The sequence below is a fragment of the Colobus angolensis genome, unplaced genomic scaffold, assembly GCF_000951035.1.
Source record: "Colobus angolensis palliatus isolate OR3802 unplaced genomic scaffold, Cang.pa_1.0 Scaffold72, whole genome shotgun sequence".
In the NCBI taxonomy this organism is placed as follows: domain Eukaryota; kingdom Metazoa; phylum Chordata; class Mammalia; order Primates; family Cercopithecidae; genus Colobus; species Colobus angolensis.
The window spans coordinates 3,060,254-3,081,844 of record NW_012120932.1 but is presented as its reverse complement, the minus strand read 5'-3'; the positions used below and the strand labels follow the sequence as shown (position 1 = coordinate 3,081,844).

The window sequence follows — 21,591 nt, the reverse complement described above, 5'->3', positions numbered from 1 at the left end:
AATAAATTTTTCTCATTGTTACATTTAAATCCATTAACTTATTTTTCACAATGAGTATATATCTTTACCCACACTTAATTTTGTTTTCTGTTTTTTTGTTTTGGTTTAGAGATGATACTATTAGACTACTCAAAAGGTAATAGGCAAATCATTTTTATAAAAAGCTGCTTTTTTTTTTTGTGACAGAGTTTTGCTCTGTAGCTCAGCTGGAATGCAGTGGCACGATCTTGGCTCACTGCAACCTCTGCCTCCCAGGTTCAAGCCATTCTCCTGCCTCACCTCCCGAGTAGCTGGGAATATGTGCCACCACACCCAGCTAATTTTTGTATTTTTTATATTTTTAGTAAAGGCTAGGTTTCACCATATTGGCCAGGATGGTCTTGTTCCTGACCTCGTGATCCACCAGATTCGGCCTCCCAAAGTGCTGGGATTACAGGCATGAGCCACTGCTCCCGATCCTGCTGATTGGTGCATTTTACAGAGCGCTGATTGGTGAATTTTATAATCCTCTTGCTAATTACAGAGTGCTGATTGGTGCATTTTTACAGAGTGCTGATTGATGCATTTTATAATCCTCTTGCTAACTACAGAGCACTGATTGGTGGGTTTTACAATCCTCTTGTAAGACAGAAAAGTTCTCCAAGTCCCCCACTCGACCTAGGAAGTCCAGCTGGCTTCGCCTCTCACTGGGATTACAGGTATGAGCCACTGCACCCAGCCAACTCTGTTATTTTGAAATATTTAACATATTATTGACTATAGGCACCCTGTTGTGCAATAGATCACAAAAGTTATTCCTTCTTTTATGAAATTTTCTACCCTTTGATCAGTGACACCTCATTCTCTCCCTCCCACCTGTATCACCCTGGTAACCTTCATTCTACTCTCTCTGAGTTCAATTTAATTAGATTCCACAGATAAGTTAGATCACGTGGTTATTTGTCTGTGTCTGTCTTATTTCACTCAGCGTAATGTCCTCCAGATTCATCCACGTGTCACCAATGACAGCCTTTCTAAGGCTCAATAGTATTCCATTGGGGAATATGTGTGTGTGTGTGTGTGTGTATAATCACATTTTCTTTATCTGTTCATCTGTTGAGGCTCAATAGTATTCCATTGGGGAATATGTGTGTGTGTGTGTGTGTGTGTATAATCACATTTTCTTTATCTGTTCATCTGTTGATGAACACTTGTGGGTTGTTTCCGTAGCTTGGCTCTTATGAATAATGTTATAATGAACATGGGAGTGAAGATATCCCTTTGACATGTTGATTTGTTTCTTTGGATATATACCCAGAAGTTGGATTACTAGGTTTTATGGGAGTTCTATATTTAGTTTGTTGAGGAACCTCTATGTTTGCTGTTTTCCATAATGGCTGTGCTAATTTGCATTCCTGCCAACAATGTATAAGAGTTCCCTTTTTTCCATATCCTCTTCAGCACTTATCTTTCATCTTTTTGATAATACCCATTCTAACAGGTGTGACATCACATCTCATTGTCGTTTTAATTTGCATTTTCCCCCCAGTGATTAGTGATGTTGAACATTTTTTCATGTACCTGTTGGCCATTTGTATATCTTCTTTTGAGAAATGTCCTTTAAGGTCCTTTGCCTATTCTTTAATTGGGTTGCTTTCTTGCTATTGAGTTGAGTACTTTATACATTTTAAATGTTAAACTCCTATCAGATGGGCCCATACATGATTTTGTCACACCATGAAGTGGTCTTTTGGAAAATACTGGTTCACTAAGATACGCAGGGCTTTCCAATATTAACACAATTTTTTTTTTTTTTTTTGGTTGAGACAGAGTCTCATGCTATTGCCCAGACTGAAGTGCAGTGGTGCGATCTTGGCTCACTGCAACCTCCACCTCCCAGGTTCAAGAGATTCTCCTGCCTCAGCCTCCCAAGTAGCTGGGATTGCAGCACAATTCTTTATATAATATCAAAAATATCATTATCATTGATCTTATCAGCAACATCTTTAAATATTGAGAAGCAGATACAAATTTCCAAAATACTAAATTTTGCTTGAAAGCTCCAATTTTATCATTGGCAACAAACGCTATCAGAATGACAGGCTCATTTTATTAATTTTTAAGAAAATGCCTGCCAGATATCCAAGTCTGAATATTCATTTTTTGTCTATCACTAATTCAAATAAAAATGGTTTTCCTACATATATATATAAAAAATCAGACTGGGCACCCTGTCTCATTGCTGTAATCTCAGCACTTTGGGAGGCAAGAGGATTGCTTAAGCCCAGGAGTTCTGGGCAACATAGTGAGACACTGTCTCTACAAAAAACAAAAAAAAACAAAAAAAAATTAGCCAGTCATGGTGGCACATTCCTATAGTACCAGTTACTTGGAAGGCCGAGGTGGGAGGATCACTTGAGCCCAGGAGGTCAAGGTTGTATTGAGCCGTCATCATGCCACTGCACTCTAGCCTGGATGATAGGGGAAGACATTAAAAAAAAAATCAGTTACCAAAGCTCACAAACTCAAATAATTGCTCAAATGCTTTATGCACATTTCCCATTTTATCATACAAAATATTAAAAACTCACGTATATAAGGGTGGAGAATTTTTTTAATTAATAAATTTACTACTTCAGCAAGGATATTCTTCAGTAAAAGTGGCATTGTTTTTGTTTTTGTATTTTGAGATGGAGTTTCACTGTGCAGTGGCATGATTTCAGCTCAAGGCAATCTCTACCACCTGGGTTCAAGAGTAGCTGAGATTACAGGTGCCTGCCACCACACCTGGCTAATTTTTGTATTTTTAGTAGAGATGGGGTTTCACGTTGGCCAGGCTAGTCTCAAACTCCTGGCCTCAAGTGATCTGTCCACCTAGGCTTCCCAAAGTGCTAGGATTACAGGTGTGAGTCACTGTGCCTGGCCGTTTTTTGTTTTGTTTTGTTTTTTGAGACAGAGTTTTACTCTATCACCCAGGCTGGAGTGCAGTGGTGCGATCTCAGCTTGCAGCAACCTCCACCACTGGGGTTCATGTGATTCTCATACCTCAGCCTCCCAAGTAGCTGAGACTACAGGCATGCACCGCCATACCCAGATAATTTTTTTGTATTTTTAGTAGAGATGGGGTTTCACCATGTTGCCCAGGCTGGTCTCGAACTCCTGGCCTCAAGTGATCCACCTGCCAAGGATTCCCAAAGTACTGGGATTATAGGTGTGAGTCACTGTGTCTGGCCAAAGTGGCTTTTTATTTTTATCTTTTTAGACAGAGTCTCGCTCTGTCACCAAGGCTATAGTGCAATGGTGCCATATCAGCCACCTCACCTGGCTATTTTTATATTTTTAAGAGAGATGGGGTTTCACCATGTTGGCCAGGCTGGTCTCAAACTCCTGGCCTCCAGTGACCCGCCTGCCTTGGCCTCCCAAAGTGCTGTGATTACAGGCATGAGCCATTGCACCTGGCCCAAAGTGGCTTTTGAATGACTCTTTGTATGGCAGTGAAGAAAAAAGTGACTACCAGTATAGTTTGGTACTACTGCTTTGATTCATGCTAAATGGGCCAGCAGTGTTACCTATCATTGCTTTTGGACCATCTGTGCAAAACTTAACACACTGAAAAAAGTAAATAGGATATAAAATATTATAAAAATAATTTTTGATATTTTGGATCCCCCAAATCATCTTAAGGATCCCCAGGAGGTCCATGGACCACACTTTCAGAACTGTTGATTGTCCAGTAATCAGGCAATGTGCCAGCTTTTTAGTTAGGGTTCTCTTAAACGTCAGTATTTGAATGTCTTTCTCTGGGACAATTATTTCTACAGTCTTCTGCCAGGGGGAACTGAACTCACTTTACTTGAAGCAGAGTGCAAAAAGCCCTATATCCAGCAACTCTGTCAAAAACAGTAGCAATCTAGGTATCAAACAAATAGGAAAGGACAGTGACTCAGCTACCCTGCCTGGGGTTGCAGTCCTGGTTGGGGGAAAGCAAGGCACCAGCAGACTAACCAGAAATTTAACAAGGAGATGTTAAAAATGAGGTAGACATAGAGAACCTTGACGGGCTCTCCATACATCCCAAACTTACTGGAAAGCTGCACACACGTGGAGAAGAGGCCGGAGAGGACTGAGCTATTCACACATTCCTGGATGACTGCAAGACTGTGCACACATGTAGTAAAGGCCTGAAAGGGCTCAAAAGAAATAAGAGCTAGGGAAGATCTGAAAGCCTAAACTTTGAATACTTTCTTAGTCCATTTTCTTTTACTTATAACAACATACCCAAAACCAGGTATTTTATAAGAAACAAAATTTATTTTTTACAGTTACAGAGGCTGAGAAGTCCAAGATCACGGGGCCACATCTAGTGAGAGCCTTCTTGCTGGTGGGGACTGATATGGTTTGACTGTTTTGTCCCCTATAAATCTCATGTTTCATGTGACCTCTGATGTTGGAGGTGGGCCTAGTAGGAGGTGTTTGGGTCATAGGGGTGCATCCCTCATAAATGGCTTGGTGTGTTCTCACAGTAATGAGTGAATTTCAATCTGTGAGTTCACGTGAGATCTGGTTGTTCAACAGAGCCTGGCAGCTCCTCCCTCTCTCTCTTGCTCCCTCCTTTGCCATGCCACACGCTGGCTCCCCCTTTGGCTTCTGCCATGATTGTAAGCTTCCTGAGGTCTCACAGGAGCAGCTGTTGGTGCCATGCTTCATGTACATCCTGCAGAACCATGAACCAAATAAATATTTTTTCTTTATAAATTACCCACCTTCAAGTATTCCTTCATAGCAACCCCAAAAATGGACTAACACAGGGACTTTCTGTAGAGTTCCAAGGTAGCATGGGGTATCACGTGGGGAGGGGAATGAACATGCTAACATGCTTGTACATGTCTGTTTTCCTCTTCTTATACAGCCACCAGTTCCCCTCCCATAATAACCCATGAATCCATTTACCCACTAATCCATTAATCTATGAATGGATTAATCCATTCATGAGGACAAAACCCTCACGATCCAATCACCTCTTAAAGGCCCCACCTCTTAATATTGCCACATTGAGGATTGTATTTTAACACAAGTTTTTGTTGGAACCGAACTCTCGATTCCCTCCTGGGCAGGGGTCGTCGCGAAGGACCACCGACACGAGGTTCACAGCAGAGAGTTATATATTACTAGCGCGCTAGGGTCCCAAGCTCTAAGTTGGTCCTGGGACCCCGACTGCTTGTTACAGGCTGTTTATATAGGCTAACACAAGTTCAAACACAGCTTATGGCGCGAAATTCAAACAAAGCTTAAGGCATAAAATGATTGGGTCTAGCTATAGCCTGAGCAAGGGGTCTTGGTTTGATTGGTTAGAGCAGGACCTTATGAGGTTCTTTCCTGGAGTTGATGATTCCGGGAACTTCGAGGCAGGGTGAGACCCCTGGAATTGGCAGGGTGGGACCTCATGAGGTTGTTTCCCGGAATTGGCAGGGTGGGACCCTATCAGGGTGGGACACTATCGAGGCAGGGTGGGACCCTATCTAGGCAGGGTGGGACCCTATCTAGGGCCACCTGGTGCTAACTTTTTAGGTTTTGTGAGGCCTACTAGTTTCATTTTGAAGGAGACAAATATTCAAACCACAGCAAATACATTCTCCAAACCATACACAGATCTATCAGCAAAGAGTGGGGACCTAACTGGCTTAAGATGTTTGAACAGAACCTCTGACTAATCTTTGGCTGACAAAATATGCTGAAACAAAGAGTAATTCTAGAAAGCCTGTCTCTTTAAAAAAATGTGAGTGCAGACATTAGCAGCCTCACATTGTAGTGGAGACAAATTCCACAGAATTAGTCCAGACAAGTGTATCATACAAACAGACAGCAACCCCCTTTGGGGCAAATCACTATGTAGCGTTCCTATAACATAATGTGTACAATGTCAATTTTTTTTTTTTGAGACAGAGTGTCGCTCTGTTGCCAGGCTGGAGTGCAGTGGTGCAATCTCAGCTCACTGCAACCTCCGCCTCCCAGATTCAAGCAATTCTCCTGCCTCAGCCTCCTGAGTAGCTGGGAGTACAGGTGTGCACCAGCATGCCCGGCTAATTTTTGTATTTTTAGTAGAGATGGGGTTTCACCATGTTGGCCAGGCTGGTCTCGATCTCTTAACCTCATGATCTGCCGCTTCAGCCTCCCAAAGTGCCAGGATTACAGGCATAAGCCACCATGCCCAGCCAGCAGTGTGTTCTATACTTAGGAAACAAGTCAACAGAAATCATCTTTCAGTAATCCCAAACAATAGATTTAGCAGAGACTTTTAAAAACTATTTTAAATGTATTTCAAAGAAAAGAGATCACATTTAAATAAACTAATAGATGATTACAAGTAGGGTTTATTACAGGCATGCATGGCTGTTTCAATATTTGAGAATCAATCAATCTAATCTACCATGTGGATAGGCTAACTAAGAAAAATCACATTTTGTTTTATTTTTCTTCCCAAGATGGTGGATTGGAGACAGTGTCAGCATGACTCTCCCACTTGGAAAGACAAAATGGTGAGTAGAAATTCATACTGTGAACTTGTTTTCTAAGAAGCAATGCAGGAACTGAACCGAAAAACAGAAACCATAGAGCCTTCGAAAGAAGCAGCAGGCTGCAGCCTACACCCGCTGTGAGCCGGTGAAAACCTGTTAAGTCCTCAGAGTGTGACGGGGGAAGAGACGGCCTCCAGGATATACATCCCCACCAGGTAACCTGGCAGTCCAGCCCACAGGGGAAGGCCTTAACCCCACCCAGCACTGGAACTAATATAGGGAGTGGTGGGGGAATATAAAAGTAAGAGCAGCAGCAAGAAGAGCCTTGCATGCATTCCTAGTCTCCAGCACAGACCAAGGAAAGCCACTCACCTGATTCTGTGTCACGGAGGACCTCACGGAAGTTGAGTAACTAGCTCAGGCAGAGTTTGCAGGTTGAAAGAAGCTCCCAACTGAAATTCATATAATCTTCAGTGGGGATGAACTCCCTTGACCAGAACCAGTGGGTGAGTGAGAAGTGTGCTGCAGCCACAGGCACAGGAACTGGGAACTCTTGCTTTGCAGGTAGATTGGGAAGGGGCATGGCCTGAACGCTGGTTCCTGTCTCCACAGGGAAGGCTTATGGCCTAGGGCAGTTTTGAGTTCTGAGCTTACACAGCCTGGAATTTAGCTAGCAGCTGCTAGTGAACACTGCAGGTGAGAGACCTGCCTTGCCAAGTGCGTGAGAGCTGGGTGAGGCTTGTGAACTCTTTTGTGTGGCAGAGGCAGCTATGTTCCTTCCTGAAACATTACCCCAGTGGCCAGAGAAATGCCCCCTAAACCCCACAGGAGCCTCTCCGCTTGCCCTGCATGTGGAGAGCCAAAGCATGGCCGACCCATGCCCTGACCCAGCCCCTACCTGGCTTTGCCCCTACACCAGCCCTGGTAGTTTACTACAAGGGACAGCAACTTTTCAGAGCCTTATGGCCATTGCCTGAGAATCCAGAGTACCTCTCTGAGGTAACATAAGGCAATTAACATAAAACAAAGCAGTTAACCCCACCACTTCTACTGCAGCTGGTGCTCTTTTGCAAGGGCCACCTCCTGGCTGGAGGCCAACTGATACATTATAGCATCGTTGGGTAGAATAGCACTGTGCCCAGGAAAGAGAAAACTTGTGCATGACCTCAGCTATCGCCATTGCCTCCACCACCCTGGCTAACCAGGAGGTCCTGATCTGTCCACATGACAGGTTCATTGCTACTACAAGCAGCATTTGAGAAAGCCAACACATTAAGGTTATTTAGAATCAAGGAATCTCACAGAGTCTATGTCACTCCCCTGCGACCTGCATCAGAAGGGGTGTTGGTACTTGCTGCTGGGAGGATTAAGGACAGGTCACATCACTGGATCTCTTGCAGACATTCCCCAGCACCAGCCTGGAGTGTGGCAGCTCCACTGGGTGGCTAGACACAGAGAAGCAGCAGCATTCACAGTAGAGTCTGTTTCCTAGGGAACCCTACTCCTAGGGGAAGACTTCCTAGGGGAAGTGGGTGTGCACCACATCAAGGGAATACCCCATGGAACAAAAAAATCCAGATGCAGGCCTTGAGTCCTAGACCTTTCTGCTGATGCAAAGTCTCTTTCAGCAGAGGCACAGTTACAGTACTGAGCTCAGCAGGGAAAGTCTGAAGCTCTACCCCAACACACAGGTAACCCTGATGCTCATGAAGGGTCTTGGAGAAGGGGACTTTTTTTCCCCTTGTCCACCACTGCTGAAACAACTGGGGCTTTCCAGTGGGAGCATGTGTGGGTACACCATAAAGAGTCTTGCTGGAACACTTCCGGGTAACTGCATCCCCACGGTAAAGAGCACCTTCTATGTTCAGACTTGGATGAGATGCAGACTCACAATTCCTTTCTACTTCAAACATCCACGTTCCCGCAGACAAAATGAGGTGCCTGTCTGATCTGAATGGCTGGAATACTGGGTCAGTAGTGTGTCTGGGAGGTGGACTGCTTCCCTGCTGGCCTTGCAGGGGAGCTGAGGTGACTCCCAACTGTGGGGAGAAGAGAGAGAGATCAGACTGTTACTGTAGAAAGTACAGTTCTACATAGAACTATGTAGAAAGAAATAGACATAAGAGACTCCATTTTGTTCTGTACTAAGAAAAATTCTTCTGCCTGGAGATGCTGTTAATCTGTAACCCTACCCCCAACCCTGTCCTTGCAGAGACATGTGCTGTGGTGACTCAAGGTTTAATGGATTTGGGGCTGTGCAGGATGTGCTTTGTTGAACAAGTGCCTGAAGGCAGTATGCTTGTTAAAAGTCATCACCATTCTCTTAATCTCAAGTACCCAGGGACACAAACACTGCGGAAAGCTTCAGGGACCTCTGCCTAGGAAAGGGAGGTATTGTCCAAGGTTTCTCCCCATGTGATAGTCTGAAATATGGCCTCGTGGGAGGGGAAAGACCTGATCATCCCCTAGCCCGACACCGTAAAGGGTCTGTGCTGAGCAGGATTAGTAAAAGAGGAAAGAAGGCCTCTTGGCAGTTGAGATAGAGAAAGGCATCAGTCTCCTGCCCATCCCTGGGCAATGGAATGTCTCCTCTTGAAGTAAAACCCGATTATATGTTCTATGTACTGAGATAGGAGAAAACCGCCTTAGGGCTGGAGGTGGGATGTGCTAGCAGCAATGCTGCTCTTTATATACTAAAAATGTTTATGGAGATGTTTGCATATATGCACATCAAAGCACAGCACTTTTCCTTAAACTTATTCATGTCACAGAGATCTTTATTCATATGTTTTTCTGCTGACCTTCTCCCTGCTATGACCCTATTGTCCTGCCACTTCCCCTTTTTTCCCCTGAGATGGTAAAGATAATGATCAATAAATACTGAGGGAACTCAGAGACCGGTGCCGGCGTGGGTCCTCTGTATGCTGAGCGCCGGTCCCCTGGGCCCACTTTTTCTTTCTCTATACTTTGTCTCTGTGTCTCATTTCTTTTCTCAAGTCTCTCATTCCACCTGACGAGAAACGCCTACAGGTGTGGAGGGGCAGACCACCCCTTCACCAACCTACCCCCTGATAAGACCTCAGTGTGTTTCACTGAGAGCTCCACCTATCACCTATGTCAAGACTGGGACTTCAGTCCACCACTGGGTATTGCATTTACCTACTTACAATAACTACAACCAGTTTCTACCGAGAGATGTCTCCCCTACTGGCCTGAAGCCTAAAATATTCAACTCAGTAAGTGAAATACAAGGAAAATAAACAAATATAAGTGCACACCACATGAGAACAAAGTAAGCTTCAAGAAACCTCTGCAATTCCAACCCCATTGGAGACAGTGAGCACAATGCTACTATAACCATTATCTGAGAAAGCCATGATACAAAGACTCTCTATAACCAAGGAACTACTAGAGAGTCTTCATCTCTGAAAACACCAAGAGTCAAAATAGGCTACAATAAAGTCATATCCTTAAGAGACAAAAGAGAAATTTAAAAAAACAATTGAATAAAAAATAAATTCAAGACTAATTAGAAGAAATATTCTACCCAATGAGAGAAAAAAATGAGAAAAACAATTCTGATAGTATGAAAAAAACAGGATTCTATTACACCCCCAAAAGATCACACTAGCTCTCCAGCAATGTATCCAAACCAAGATGAAATCTCTCAAATGCCAAAGAATTAAAAAGATTGATTATTAAGTTACTCAAGGAGATATCAGAGAATGGTGAAAGCCAATATAAAGAAAATTTTAAAACTTTGGTATATGAATAAAAAATTTTATAAAGAAATAGATATTTTAAAGAAAAGTCAATCAGAACTTCTGGAAATGAAAGACATATTTAGGGAACTACAATATGCATGGGAAAGTTTTTTTTTTTTTTTTTTTTGAGGCGGAGTCTTGCTCTGTCACCCGGGCTGGAGTGCGGTGGCCGGATCTCAGCTCACTGCAAGCTCCGCCTCCCGGGTTTACACCATTCTCCTGCCTCAGCCTCCGGAGTAGCTGGGACTACAGGCGCCCGCCACCTTGCCTGGCTAGTTTTTTTTTTTGTATTTTTAGTAGAGACAGGGTTTCACCGTGTTAGCCGGGATGGTCTCGATCTCCTGACCTCGTGATCCGCCCGTCTCGGCCTCCCAAAGTGCTGGGATTACAGGCTTGAGCCACCGCGCCCGGCCGAAAGTTTTAACAATAGACTAGAACAAGTAGAAGAAATAGTTTCAGAGCTCAAAGACATAGTTTTCAAATTAATAATCAGATAAAAATAAAGAAAAAAAAATCAAAAGAAATGAATAAACTCTCCAAAAAATATGGGATCATGTAAAATGGCCAAACCTAAGAATAACTGGTGTTGCTGAGAGAGAAGACAGCAAACAGTTTGCAAATTTTATTTGAGGGAATAATTGAGGAAAACTTCTCTGGCCTTGCTGGAGATTTAGATATCCAAATACAAGAAGCTCAAAAAATTCCTGGGAGATTCGTTACAAAAAGGACTTCACCAAGGCGTATATAATAATCATGCTATCTAAAGTCCACATGACAGAAAGAATTCTGAGAGCAGTGAGACAAATGTATCGGGTAACCTATATAGGAAAAACCTATCAGACTAGCTGCAGGCTTCTCACCGGAAACTTTACAATCCAGAAGGGATTGGGGTCCTACCTTTAGCCTCCTTAAACAATAACTGTCAGCTAAGAATTGTATCTTTTGTAAGTTTTGTATCCAGCAAAACTAAGTTTCATAAATGAATAAAGTCATTTTCAGACAAACAAATGCTGATGGAATTTGTTACTATCAGACCAGCCCTACAAGAAATGCTAAAACGAGTTCTAAATCCTGAAATAAAAGGTTGATATGTACCAGAAGAGAACCTCTTGAAAGCATAAAACACACAGGGCCCATAAAACAATAACAACATAAAGAAAACAAGTATCTAGGTAACAATTAACATGATGACTGGAACAACACCTCACATCTCAATATTAACATTGAATGTTAATGGCCTAAATGCTCGACTTAAAAGATACAGATTGACAGAATGGCTTAAAAAAAAAGCACAAACTAAATATTTGCTGTCTTTGAGAGACTCACCTAACATGAAAGGATTCATATAAACTGAAAGTAAAGGGGTAGAAAAAGATATTCCATGCAAATGGAAACCAAAAGTGAGCAGCAGTAGCTATTCCTTTTATGTTTTTTTGTTTTTTTGAGCCAGGGTTTCGCTCTTGTGGCCCAGGCTGGAGTGCAATAGCACGATCTCAGTTCACTGCAACCTCCGCCTCCTGGGTTCAAGCAATTCTCCTGCATCAGCCTCACCAGTAGCTGGGATTATAGGCATGAGCCACCACACTGGGCTAATTTTGTATTTTTAGTAGAGACCGGGTTTCACCATTTGGCCTGGCTGGTCTGGAACTCCTGATCTCAGGTGATCTGCCCACCTTGGCCTCCCAAAGTACTAGGATTACAGGCATCAGCTGCTGCACCCAGCCAGTAGTAGCTATTCTTATATCAGATAAAACAGACCTTAAAGCAACAACAGTTAAAAAAAAAAAAAAGACAAAGAAGGTCATTATATAATGATAAAAGGATCAATTCAACAAGAAGATTTTACAATCCTAAATGTATATGCACCTAACACTGGAACTCCCAGATTCATAAAACATTTACTACCAGACCTAAGAAATAAAAGAGCAACACAAGAGTAGTGGGAGACTTCAACCACTCCACTGACAGCACTAGATAGATCAAGACAGAAAGTCAACAAAGAAACAATGGACTTAAACTATACTCTAGAATAAATGGACCTAACAGATACTTACAGAACATTCTTCCCAAGAACTACAGAATACACACTCTGCTCTTCAGTATATGAAACATTCTCCAAGAGAGACCATATGAGAGGCCACAAAACAAGTCTCAATAAATTTACAAATATTAAAATCATATCAAGTATCTTCTAAGACCACAGTGGAATAAAACTAGAAATCAACTACAAAAGGAACTCTCAAAACTATACAAATACATAGAAATTAAGCAATCTGCTCTTGAATGATTTTTGGATTAATAATGAAATCAAGATGGAAATTTTAGGCTGGGTGTAGTGGCTTATGCCTGTAATCCCACCACTTTGGGAGGCCAAGGTGGGCAGATCACCTGAGGTCAGAAGTTCAAGACCAGCCTGGCCAACAGGGCAAAAACCCATCTCTACTAAAAATACAAACATTAGCCAGGCATTGTGGCACACACCTGCAGTTCCAGCTACTCAGGAGGCAGAGGCAGGTGAATCGCTTGAACCTGGGAAGCAGAGGTTGCAGTGAGCCAAGATCATGCCACTGCACTCCAGCCTGGGTGACAGAGCAAGATTCCGTCTCAAAAAAGAAATAATAAAAGGAAATTTAAAAATTCATTGAAATGAAGGATAATAGTGACACAAATTATCATTACCTCTGGGATAGGACAAAAGCAGTGCTAAGGGAAAGTCTGTAGCACTAAATGCCTATATCAAGAAGTCTAAAAGATCACAAATTGACAATCTAACATCATACCTCAAGGAACTAGAGAAACAAGAACTAAGCCCAAATCTAGCAAAAGAAAGGAAGTATCCAGATCTGAATAGAACCAAATGAAAATTTTAAAAAATACAAAACATTAATGAAACAAAAAAGCTGGTTCTGGCCGGGCGCAGTGGCTCAAGCCTGTAATCCCAGCACTTTGGGAGGTCGAGACGGGCAGATCACGAGGCCAGGAGATCAAGACCATCCTGACTAACACGGTGAAACCCTGTCTCTACTAAAAAATACAAAAAACTAGTCGGGCGAGGTGGCGGGCGCCTATAGTCCCAGCTACTCGGGAGGCTGAGGCAGGAGAATGGCGTAAACCCGGGAGGCGGAGCTTGCAGTGAGCTGAGATCCGGCCACTGCACTCCAGCCTGGGCGACAGAGCGAGACTCTGTCTCCAAAAAAAAAAAAAAAAAGCTGGTTCTTTGAAAAGATAAACAAAATTGATAGACCATTAGCCAGATTGACCAAGAAAAGAAGACTCAAATACACTCAATTAGAAATGAAACTGGAGACATTACAATGAACACCATTGCAGTGGAAAAAATCATTCAAGACTACTATGAACACCTCTCTGCAGATAAACGGAAAAGCTAGAAGACATTCCTGGAAACGTACAACACTCCTAGATTAAATCAGGAAGAAACAGAAGCCCTGAACAGACTAATAACCAGCAGTGAGACTGACTCAGTAATTTCAAAAAAGACTGCCAACAAGGAAAGCCCAGGACCAGACGGATTAATGGATAAATTCTATCAGACATTCAAAGAAGAACTTGTGCCAATCCTACTGAAACTATTCCAAATGACTGAGAAAGAGGGAATCCTCCCTAACTCATTCTATGAAACCAGTATAACCCTGATAGCCAAACCAGAAAAGAACATACAAAAAAAAAAAGAAAATTACAGACCAATATCCCTAATGAACATAGAGGCAAAAATCATCAACGAAATACTAGCTAACAAAATCCAACAGCATATCAAACATATAATCAAGTGGACTTCATCCCAGGAACGCAGGGATGGTTTAACATACGCATGTCAATAAATGTTATATATCACATAAACAGAATTTAAAACAAAAACTGTATGATCATTTCAATAGTTGCAGAAAAAGGATTCAGTAAAATCCAGCATCTCTTTATGATAAAAACAGTCAACAAACCAGGCATAGAAGGGACTTATCTCAAAATAACAAAAGTCACACATGACAAACCTACAGCTAACAACATACTAAATGGGCAACACGTGAAAGCATTCCCCTTGAGAACTGAAACAAGACAAGGATGTCTACTTTCACCAGTTCTATTCAATGTAGTACTGGAAGTCCTAGTCAGAGCAATCAGGCAAGAGAAAGAACTAAAGGGCATCCAAATTGGAAAAGAGGAAGTCAAACTATAGCTGTTTGCAGATGGTATCATCATATACCTAGAAAACCCTAAAGACTCCTCAAAAAGATGCATAGAGTTGATAAACAAATTCAGTCAACTGGGCATGGTGGCTCATGCCTGTAATCCCAGCACTTTGGGAGGCCAAGGCAGGTGGACCACCTGAGTTCAGGAGTTCAAGACCAGCCTGACCAACATGGTGAAACTGTCTCTACTAAAAATACAAAAATTAGCCAGGCATGGTGGTGGGCAGCTGTAGTCCCAGCTACTTGGGAGGTTGAGACAGGAGAATTGTTTGAACCTGGGAGTTGGAGGTTGCAGTGAGCTGAGTCTGGGCCATTGCACCCAGAGGAAGACTCCATCTCAAAAAAAAAAAAAAAAAAAAAATCAGTCAAGTCTCAGATTATAAAATCAATGTACACAAATCAATAGCACTGCTACACATCAACAACGACCAAGCTAAGAATCCAGTTAAGAGCTCAATCCCTTTTATAACAGCTGCAAAACAAACAAATAAACAAAAAATCAACCTAGGAATATACTTAACCAAGGAGGTGAAAGAGCTATACAAGGAGAGCTACAAAACCCTGCTGAAAGAAATCATAGATGACACAAACAAGTGGAAACACATCCCATGCTCATGGATTGGGAGAATCAATATTGTGAACATGACAATACTGCCCAAAGCAATCTACAGATTCAGTGCAATTCCTATCAAAATGCAAAGCTTATTTTTCACAGAAGTAAAGAAAACAATCCTATAATTCATATGGAACCAAAAAAGAGCCTGCATAATCAAAGCAATCCTAAGAAAAAGAACAAATCTGGGGGCATCACATTACCAGACTTCAAATTATACTACAAGGCTACAGTTACTGATATGGTTTGGATCTGTGTCCCCACCTGTGGGTGGATCACCTGAGGTCAGGAGTTTGAGACCAGCCTGGCCAACATGGTGAAACCCCGTTTCTACTAGAGATACAAAAAAATTAGCTGTGTGTGGTGGCAGGCGCCTATAATCTCTCACCTACTTGGGAGGCTGAGGCAGGAGAATCGCTTGAACTTGGGAGACGGAGGTTGCAGTGAGCCCAGATCGTGCCATTGCACTCCAGTCTGGGCAAAAAGAGTGAAACTCCGTCAAAAAAAAAAAAAAGTATAAAGTATGTAGCACCTCCTACCTCTCTCTCTCTCACTCCTTCTCTGGCCACATAAGATGTGCCTACTTCCCCTTTGCCTTTCACCATGAGTGTAAGTTTCCTGAGGCCTCCCCAGAAGCAGAAGCCACTACGCTTCCTGTACAGCCTGTAGAACCATGAGCCAATTAAACTTTTCTTTATAAATTACCCGGTCTCAGGTATTTCTTTACAGTAGTGCAAAAACAGACTAATACAGTACCAAAACAGCATAGTACTGGTATAACAGTGGGCACATAGACCCGTGGAACTGAGTAGAGAACCCAGAGGTAAAGCCAAATACATAGAGCCAACTGATCCTTGACAAAACATACAAAAACATAAATTGGCAAATGGACACCCTATTTAATACATGGTGCTGGGAAAACTGTCTAGCCACATGTAGGAGAATGAAACTGGATCCCCATTTCTAACCTTATACAAAAATCAACTCAAGATGGATCGAAGACTTAAATCTAAGACTGAAAACCATACAACTTATGGAAGATAACCTAGGAAAAACTCTTTTGGATATTGGCCTAGGTAAGTAATTCATAACTAAGACCCCCAAAGCAAATGCAACAAAACAAAGATAAATAAATGGAACCTAATTAAACTAAAATACTTCTGTGCAGCAAAAGAAATAATCATCAGAGTAAACAGACAACCCAGAGAATGGGAGAAAATATTTGTAAAGTATACATTTGACAATGGCCTAATATCCAGAATCTACAAAGAACTCAAGCAAATCAGCAGGAAAAAAAAAAAACAAAAAAACCCCACAAATAATCCCGTCAAAAAGTGGGCAAATGACATGAACAGACATTTCTCAACAGAAGATAAACAAATGGCCAAAAAATGTATGTAAAGATGCTCAACATCACTAATCATCAGGGAAATGCAAAGTACAACCACTGTACTCCTACAATAATGGCTATTTAAAAAGCTAAACAATGGATGTTGGCGTGGATGTGGTGAAAAGGGAACACTTTCATACACTGCTGGTGCGAATGTAAATTAGTACCATCTCTATGGAAAAGTTCGAAGATTTCCAAAAAAACTAAAAGTACATCTACCATTTGATCCAGCAATCTCACTACTGGGTATCTACTCAAAGGAAAGTAAGTAATTATATCAAAAGGACAGCTGCCCATGTATGTTTATTGCAGCACAATTCACAGTTGCAAAGATACGGAACCAACTTAAATGCTCATTGACCAATAAGCAGATAAAGAAAATGTGGTATATTTATACCATGGAATACTACTCAGCCACAAAAAAGAACAAATTAATGTCTTTTGCAACAACATGGATGGAGCTGGTGGCCATTATTTAAGTGAAGTAACTCAGGAATGAAAAACAAAATACCATATGTTGTCACTTATAAGTGGGAGCTAAGCTTATACGTGACAACACATGGTGTAAGTGGGTACATAAAGGCATACAGAGTGATATAATGGACTATGGAAAATCAAAAGCAGGAGGGGAGTGGAGGGTGAGAAATAACAATCTACCTATTGGGTACAATGTACACTACTCAGGTGACAAGTGCACTAAAATCCCAGACTTCACCACTTTACAATTCATCCGTGCAACCAAAAACATTTGTACCCCCAAAGCTATTGAAATTTTAAAAATTCATTGGAATAACATAAAAAACAAAGATAAAAGATTAAAAAGTCAGGCGCGGTGGCTCACGCCTGTAATCCCAGCACTTTGGGAGGCCGAGACGGGCGGATCACGAGGTCAGGAGATAGAGACTATCCTGGCTAACACGGTGAAACCCATCTCTACTAAAAATACAAAAAATTAGCCAGGCATGGTGGCAGGCGCCTGTAGTCTCAGCTACTCGGGAGGCTGAGGCAGGAGAATGGCGTGAACCTGGGAGGCAGAGCTTGCAGTGAGCCGAGATCCAGCCTAGGCGACAAAGCGAGACTCTATCTCAAAAAAAAAAAAGATAAAAAAGAATAAAACTTTCAAAATATATATTTTAAAAATCCATATGATCATGACTGTACTAATAAATACAGAAAATCATTTGACAAAATTCATAGCATTCATAAGAACTCTCAAAAAACTAGCAATAGTGGGAAATTTCCTAAACTTGATACAGATTTTCTTAAAAACAGCTACAGCTAACATCATACTTAACAGTGAAAGACTCAATGTTTTCCATGTGAGACCAAGAACAAGGCAAGGATATCTTCTCTCACCATTCTTTTTCATCTCTGTGCTGGAAGTTCTAAGGCAAGCAAAAGCAGTTAGGTGATGCCACATAAATGATGGAGTAGGGAGTTCCAATAATCAGTCCAGTCCCTCCATTGAAGCATCCATTAAGCTGGCAAAATCTGACAGAATCAACTTTTTCAAACTCTGGATTCTAATACAAAACTGGGAGCAACCAGGAAAGTGATTAATGAAAAAAGAAATTTTTGTTTTTGCTTCCTATCAATTCCACTTCCCAGGTCACCAATAGCAATGGGAACAGGGACCTGCATTCCTAGTGTGGCTTTCTGATGCCAATAACCATGTTGCCCAAAAATTATGGCTCTGAGCTTTTATTTACTTTTTTGAGACTGTGTATTGCTCTGTCGCCCAGGCTGGAGTGCAGTGGTGCCATTTCGGCTCACTGCAACGTTCGCCTCCTGGGTTCATGCCATTCTCCTGTCTCAGCCTACCGAGTAGCTGGGACTACAGGTGCCTGCCACCACGCCCAGCTAATTTTTTTGTATTTTTAGTAGAAATGGGGTTTCACCGTATTAGCCAGGATAGTCTCCATCTCCTGACCTCGTGATCTGCCCACCTTGGCCTCCCAAAGTGTTGGGAATACAGGCATGAGCCACCACGCCCAGCCTGGCTCTGAGTTTTGACCTGACAATTCCCTGAGGGACTGGTGCATCGGATAAGCTTTTTTACAACGCCTTCAGGCTAGAGTGGTTTTTCCAGGTGACATCTGTCAAAAGCATTCAAAGACATAAACTACACATAGCTGTCTGGATCAAGGTATGGTGAATGGTGCAGGGGCTGGTGGGTGGCATACAGAATCAAACATCTGGCTAGAAGGAAGTTGAGGCAGCAGTTTCTTGGGAATTAATGGTTTTGAAGGGCTACTGCATATACTGGAGAACCCAGAGTGCAATATGCATGCACAAGGCTGGAAACATGCTCATAAAAAAAGAATGATAGAACTCTAGGCTTGCACCTTTGGCTGATTTTTGGACTCTATGCAAGCAGGAGGTAAAGACTAAGAATCATAGACAGCCTGGCTAAGCATTGAAGGAATCCCTCAGCTCAGATCCAATCTGCAAAGACTAAGAGAGTTTTATGGTTTTGGTTTCTTTTTGGACCCAGCTATTAAGGCACATCTCTGTGAAATAACTGCTAAAATAAGAGAAGAGACTTCAGTGACCACACAAGACAAGGAATATAGTGTTTGCAAATATAATTTGGAAAAGTCACTAAACAATTGGATGATGGCAAACATCTACAATCAACAACAGCAAACACTGGGGAGGAGGGAGAATCAGCTTTTCAAATTATAATATTCCAAATACCTCCCTTATTTTATGTATTTATTTATTTTTTGAGATGGAGTCTTGCTTTGTCGCCCAGGATGGAGTCCAATGGTATGATCTTGGCTCACTGCAACCTCTGCCTCCCAGGTTCAAGCCTACTTTCTCTTTGCCTCAGCCTCCCATATAGCTGGGATTACAGGCACGCCCGACCACACCTGGCTAATTTTTGTATTTTTAGTAGAGGCGGGTTTCACCATGTTGGCCTGACTGGTCTCGAACTCCTGACCTGAGGTGATCCGCATGCCTTGGCCTCCCAATGTGCTGGGATTACAGGTGTGAGCCACCATACCCAGCCCAAATATGCGATTTTTAATAAAAAAAATTGTATGGCATACAGAGAAACAGGAAAGTATGGCTAGCCAATAGGAGTAAAGAAATTAATAGAAACCATCCTTGAGGAAGCCCAGACTTAATACAAAAGGTTTTAAATCACCTGACCTGAATATGCTCAAAGAGCTGAAGGAAATCAAGAACAAAGAACTCGAGAGAACCAAGAATATATAAACAAATAGAGAATATCAATACAGAGATAGAAAATATAAAAAGAAATTCAAATAGAAATTCTAGAGTATGTGTTTAGGTCATAAGGGCTCCACCATCATGAATGAATTAATGACCCTATACAAAGGGTTTGTGGGAGTGGATTTGCTCTCTCCTCCTTCCACCTTCCACTATGTGAGGATGCAGCAAAAAGGCCCACACAAGATGTTGGTGCTTTGTTCTTGGACTTCCCAGGCTTCAATACTCTGAGAAACAAATTTCTGTCCTTTATAAATTAGCCAGTCTGTAGTATTTTATTATAGAAGCATAAAACAAACTAAGATACCTCTTCTTACCACTTCTATTCAGTAATGTAATGAAGGTTCTACCTAATGCAAGAAGGCAATTTTTTAAGAAGGAGAAGGAAGATAAATTGCACCCAGATTGATAAGAAATAGTAAAACTATCTTTATTCACAGATGACATGATCCAAATTGTAGCAAACTCTAAGGAATCCCCCCAAATACTACCAGAACTAATAAATGAGTTTAATAAGGCTACAAGACACAGATCAGTATATGAATGTCAACTGTATTTAGCAATGAACAATCTGAATATCAAATTAAGAAAACAATATGTCCACAATATTATCAAAAACAATAAAGAGCTGCGCACAGTGGCAAACACTTATAGTCCCTGCTATGTGGAGGATGGGGCAGGAGGATCACTTGAGCACAGGAGTTGAGGTTATAGTACACTATGACACACCTGTGAATAGCCACTGTACTCCAGCCTGGGCAAAAGAACAAGATCCCATCTCAAAAAAAAAAAAAAAAAAGAATATAACAGGAATAAATTTAATAAAAGAAGTTTAAGACTTACACACTGAAAACTCCAAAAGACTGCTCAAATTATAGATCTAAAGAAATTGAGAGATCATTCCAGGTTCATGGACAGGAAAACTCAGCACTGTTATCAATTTGCTATCCCTGTCAAAATCCAAGATTTTTTAAGAAACTTACAGGCTGATTGTAAAGTTTACATAGAAATGCATATAACTTAGAGTAGCAAAAACAATTTTGAAAAAGAACAACACTGGACGACTTATACTACTCAATTTCAAAACTTTATAAAGCCATAGTAATCAAAACAGTATGGTACTAGCATAAAGATATATAGATTAATGAAACAGAATAGAGGTCAATCAATAAGGCCTCCTATATATAGTGAATTAATTTTCAGTTAAGGTGCCAGGCCAATTCAACTAAAAAAAGACAGTCTTCTCAACAAATGGTGCTGAAACAATTGAATAGTTTGACGGTCTGACATTTTCCTAGAAGGTTAAATTTAACATGCAACTCAGCAATTCCACTCCTAGCTATTTCTCCTAGAGAATTGAAAACAGATGTCTACAGAAAGAATTGTGGACATTAATGCTGTGTAGCAGCATTAATCATAAGAACCAAAGCTAGAAAAAAAAAAAAATCCAAATACCCACCAACTGGTGAAAGGATAAACAAGGCAGGTGTGGTGGCTCATCATGCCTGTAATCCCAGCACTTTGAAAGGCCAAGGCAGATGGATCACCTGAGGTCAGGAGTTTGAGCCCAGTCTGGCCAACATGCTGAAACCCTGTTTCTACTAAAAACACAAAAATAGCCAGGCGTGGTGGCAAGCGCCTGTAATCCCAACTATTCCAGAGGCTGAGGCAGGAGAAGGCTTGAACCTGGGAGGCGGAGGCTGCAGTGAGCCAAAATCATGCCACTGCACTCCAGCCTGGGAGACACAGCAAGACTCTGTCTCAAAAAAAATGAAGATAAAGAAAATTTGATATCTATATAAGAGAATACTACTCAGCAATATAAAGAAACAATTGAGCTCAGGAGGTCAATGCCGCAGTGAGCCAAGATCACAATGCTGCACTCCAG

The 21,591-nt window shown here is 41.6% G+C and overlaps 1 long non-coding RNA gene across 2 annotated transcripts in view; it reads left to right on the top strand.

The window, feature by feature from the left end:
- Nucleotides 1-621: 621 nt before the first annotated feature.
- LOC105501498 overlaps nt 622-21,591 on the top strand; it is a 33,476-nt gene continuing 12,506 nt past the window's right edge. The window contains exons 1-3 of one of the 2 annotated variants that reach the window (XR_001000199.1): nt 624-698; nt 4,302-4,360; nt 6,462-6,515. This is a non-coding gene — a long non-coding RNA (uncharacterized LOC105501498). Of the gene's footprint in view, nt 699-4,301; nt 4,361-6,461; nt 6,516-21,591 lie in introns of both variants that reach the window. The other variant, XR_001000200.1, reaches the window with a different exon arrangement.